We start from the raw sequence: 5,175 nt of genomic DNA, 5'->3' as shown, positions 1-5,175 counted from the left end.
GGGAAGTCAAAATAGTCAAAATATAAGTTTAGGGATGAAAAATGACAATTTTCCAAAAGTAATCGGGAGATCTCGCAGCCCCCCTATTTATAGGGTGCGTGGCCGAGGTCTTCGTGGCTGAGGATCTTCCACGCAGCTGCTTGCGAGGCTCAGTCACCAAGGGAGGACGTGCCAGCGAGGGAACGAGGCGCGTGGCAGCAGCGAGGCGAGACACGGAGGTGGGCTACGAAGCTCGGACGTGGCTCTGCGAGATTCGGACACGCGGCGGCCACGAGGCTGCTTCTGATTGGCCAAGGCTTTGGTCCGAGGGAATTGCGACACGCGTCTGGTCCAGATTTGGCCACATCTTCGGTGACGCAGCAGCTTCGGCCTTGATGACGTGTCCGGTTACTGTTCATGCGAAATTTTTTGAATTTTGAGCCCCGAACTTCTAAAATCCATAACTTTCTCATACGAGCTTCGTTTTTGAAGTTCTTTATAGTCGCGTGTTGCTAAAATCATGCTCTACAACTTTCGTTTAGACTTCGTCGGCTAATTTTGATTTTAATTTTAATATTATTATTTTTAACAAACCGGGACAGGAAAATCCGTTAAAAATTCATAACTTCTTCATCCGACGTCCGTTTTCGTCAGACTTTTTACCGTTGTACTACTATTGACGAGACCTTCGATTCTCGTTTAGGTTGTGTCGGCTAAATTTTGCTCGATCGTAAATTCGAGTATTTAGTTGTCTACTGTTAAGCTAAAACTTAAAAAAATCATAACTTCCTCATACGAAGTCCGATTTGGGCGTTCTTTTTATCGAACTTCTTGGTTTAACGAATACTACGCCTTCAGTTTAGATTGTTAAGGCTAAAAAGCACTTTATCGCAATATTCACCTTTTACGCTTCCCGGTGCCGTACCGGTTTTGTCGCGAAACTTCGATAGGTCATATCTTCTTCGTTATAACTCGGATTTCGGCGTTATTTATATCTCCGGAATCCTTGTTTCGGCCACTACAACTTTCTTAAAAGATATCAGCTTTTTCTAATATTTATTTTAAATGCTTATTTTTATTATTAATTAATTAAATCATAATAATTATGCAAATAAGAATATAATTCACATAATATTCACATAATTCCTCTTTATTACTTCAAAATGAGTTGCAAAGGTAGACCTAGAGTATTACAACTTTATTAATGTTTTTAGCCCATAAATACGGGCGTTACACACACAACTTTATTAATGCTTTCTCACGTCTATTGTGTCCTAGAATACACCAATAAGAATTTACTAAAAAACAAATTATTATTTAATTAAATAAATACGGATATTAAATGATTTCCATAATTATATGTATATCAAATGATATCCATAATTTTAATTCCTTTTTTGAAGAAACTAATAAATTTGTCATTAATATCAGCAATGATATTCTTTCAGAATGACTTTGCATCTAGTTTTTCATGTATGGGTTCGTATTTTGTGGAATGATCCACTTTTTCAAAATTCAACAAAGTTGCTTAGAACATGGAGAACGAGAGTATATTCTAGTAGACTGAGAATTTATTCTAGAAGAATGAGAGTATATTCTAGTATAATACACTCTTGTTCTTCATATTTAATAGAACTTTGTTGTATTTTAAGTGAGTGGGTTCAAAAACAAAATATGAACCCATACATGAAAACCTAGATTAGAATTCATTCTGAAATAATGTTATTGTCGACATTAATGACGAATTTAGTTAGTTTCCATAAAAAAAAAAGAAATATAATTATGGATATCATTTAATATACATACAATTATGGAAATTATTTAATATGTATCTTTATTTAATTAAATAATTATTTAATTTACTAAATTTCTATTGGTGCATTCTATCCATGAACCTATATATATATATATATATATATATATATATATATATATATATATATATATATATATATATATATATATATATATATATATATATATATATATAGGTTCAGGTTCATTTGAGACCATGTTAATTTTGTGAGACCGTGAGACCAAATTAAAAAATAATTTTAAAATGTAAAATAAAAGGAAAAATACAAAAATTCTATTTTTTAATTATTATTTTCGGAACTTTAATTACCTAAAAAAAATAAATAAAAAAAACAAATAAATAAAATAAAAAATACCGTTTTTTTTTTTTTGAAAAATAAATGAAATATTCTAATAGAATATTACACTTTAAATATTCTAATGTGATTTCTAAAACGTTAGAATATTCTACTAGATTTGTCAGATATGTAGAATATTCTTATATTCTACTAAAATATGTAAAAAAATGTATTTATTTTTATTTTTTTTTGTATTTTTTATTATGTTTTTTTTGGAAAATATAAATTCCGAAAATAATATTTGAAAAAAAATTTCGAAAATTTTCAATTATTTTGCATTTTAAAAATGTTTTTTTTATCTACTAAATGAGTGGCTAGGATTGCATGTAGAAATCCAAACACACACACACACACACACACACACACACATATATATATATATATATATATATATATATATATATATATATATATATAAGTTAGTATAATTTATTACGGTAGGATACTCATGCTTAGTAACTACTAAGTATAATGTTATACCAAAAGTTATCGAGGGTAATAACTAGGTATATTGCTCTCCTAGTGAGCTGACTAGCATAACAACTAAGCATGATGTTATTCTTAAAGGTTGGTCAGGGTAAGGACTAGGTACGATGTTATCCTATAATGTTGGTCAGCATAATGACTATGTATGATGTTCTATTTTCAAGTTGGTGAGTGTAATGACTAGGTATAATGGTATCCCATATAGTTGGTCAACGTAACTACTAGGTACAATGTTATCCTTAAAAGTTAGACAGCATAACGACAAGGTATGATGTTATATTTGAAATTTGGCTAGGGTGATGACTGGGTACAGTTTTATCCTATAAAGTTGGTCAACATAACGACTACATATGATGGTGTATTTGCATGTTGGACAGGGTAACGACTAGGTACGATGTTATCCTTTAAAGTTGATCATCATAACGACTAGGTACGATGTTATTTTTGAAAGTTGGCCAGGGTAATGACTAGGTAAAATGTTTCCTAGAAATTGGCAGGCATAACGACTAGATACGATGTTATCACTAAGGGTTGGTCAACGTAACGACTAGGCATAATATTGTCTTTAAAGGTTGGACATGGTATGAACTAGGTATAATATTACCCTAACATTAAAGGTATAATTATATCACTAGTACTATACAATTATTCAATGTAGTATTATAACATGTATCCCCCTGTAAACATTTGAAAAACGTAATATGAGATCGGGAACTCCCCCTTGAATCATGCGTTACTAGACCCTGGGACTACAGCTGGTGGCGTCGAGGAATCGAGATTAACCGGGCTCGAGGGTATATCTTACCAATAGCTAAATTATATGAATAAGGAAATTTCTTAAGATTTTATAATAAATTTCAAAACAAAATCAAGAGAAAATTATTAGATTTTTTTGTGTCACACCACACCACACCGTGGCTGGGTGGCTCCTCCTGTTGCATGACACATGGCGACAATTTGGTGGTCCGTGTAGCCCCATTCTAGATTCCTTGTACGCCGTGCCTGACATGTGAACACGTAAACTGAAATGCTGATTTTTGTAATTTGCGTAACTTCCTCATATGGTCTTCTTGTTTTATGTTCTATATATCAACATTTAGCTATCGACGCATGCTACAACTTTCTTTTGGTTGCATTGGAAAATTTGGACTTTAGTTTTAGCCCTTATTTTTATACCTTTAAATGATTATGCAAAAATCATAGCTCTTGTACATACTCCGTTTTTGGTATTCTTTCTTTTAAAATCCTTATCCTGAGGAGTACTACGGTTCTCTTTTTAGTGAATTTAGCTAAAGGTCAACCATTCTCTTTGTAGTGTTTTACGTTGCAACTTTTTGTGTGCGATTGATTTTTTTTATATTTTATAAAAATCATATCTAATTCATATGAATTTGGGTTTTTACTAATTTTATATTTACGGGATCAGGAAGACGTGTACTTTGGGAAAATGTAATAATCTATATATGATTACACAACTTCTTGGTCATTTTATTTTTAATTTATGGATGATTTTGTTGATAACGGAATGTGAAGCCTTATATTCTCATCCTAGATTGAGTACTATTTAGTCTATTGTTTTTTACATTAATGATTCGTGACAATTTTTGGAATTGTCACACACTTGTTTTTTTGGTAGAAACCACCCCGTTGTTGTAGATATTTTTCTTCTTTTTCATATCTATATTCTTCATAGGGCTTCCACTCCTTCCTTGGCTTCCTCCAATTTTCATCAAACATATCGCCACTTGAATAGCACACTTGAACTTTTTTGTTTCTATTCTCATCCAAATCGCAATCTTTCATAAGATGTGGTGCACTAAAATTGTCGCATCCAACTTGTGTCGCAAGAATTGTTTGTCCATCTTCATGAATCTTTTATCCATTGTGTCGAGCTTTGCAGGAACTAAAGCATCATTCTCTTGACCTCCATCTCCACCTACATTTCCTCTTGTAACATCCTCCATTGGATTTTGGTATTCTCTTGAATGCTTGGCAAATTCTTCAATAAAAAGAGATGTTGGTAGCCAAATCCTTCTTTGTCATGGGTCCTTGGGAATCAGTAAGTTGTCGTATGCTCACATTTATTCCATCATAAAAGGTTGTGATTTCTTGTTGCACATTCAGGTCATGATGAAGGCAATTTTGTAACATTCCCTTCTAACTTTCCCATGCTTCGTATAACGACTCCCCATCATTTTGTTGGAAATTTGCAACATTCTTCATTAATTTTGAGACCTTTGAGGATGGACTAAATTGTTGAATGAAGTCCTTCTTCAGATTTCTCCATGTCGTGATGGCTCCTGGTGGAAGCGATTTCAGCCAATGTTTCGTCACATCCTTTAGTGCCACTAGAAGTATTCTTAGCATGATTGTGTCCTTGATAACATTAGGAAAATTAAAATATTTGGCTATCTCCAACACCTTGTCAATGTGCTTGTATGTGTCCTTACATTTCTTTTTAAAGAATGACATGTCTTTGACCACGCTAAGGATGTGTCCTTTAAGCCTATAATTCACTATAGATAGAATTCTGGGTGGCACTAGACCCGGTCTATTA

The 5,175-nt window shown here is 32.8% G+C and overlaps 1 non-coding gene across 1 annotated transcript; it reads left to right on the top strand.

Annotated features, from left to right (window-relative positions):
- Positions 1 to 4,740: 4,740 nt before the first annotated feature.
- Positions 4,741 to 4,847, top strand: LOC145038173 (small nucleolar RNA R71). The gene has a single exon (XR_013679237.1). It is a non-coding gene; the product is annotated as a small nucleolar RNA R71 (small nucleolar RNA).
- The last annotated feature ends 328 nt before the right edge of the window (positions 4,848 to 5,175 follow it).

Source organism: Lactuca saligna, chromosome 3 (genome assembly GCF_052625555.1).
Source record: "Lactuca saligna cultivar CGN05327 chromosome 3, ASM5262555v1, whole genome shotgun sequence".
In the NCBI taxonomy this organism is placed as follows: Eukaryota; Viridiplantae; Streptophyta; class Magnoliopsida; order Asterales; family Asteraceae; genus Lactuca; species Lactuca saligna.
The sequence above is the reverse complement of the archived record's forward strand: the minus strand, read 5'-3'. Positions and strand labels throughout refer to the sequence as shown.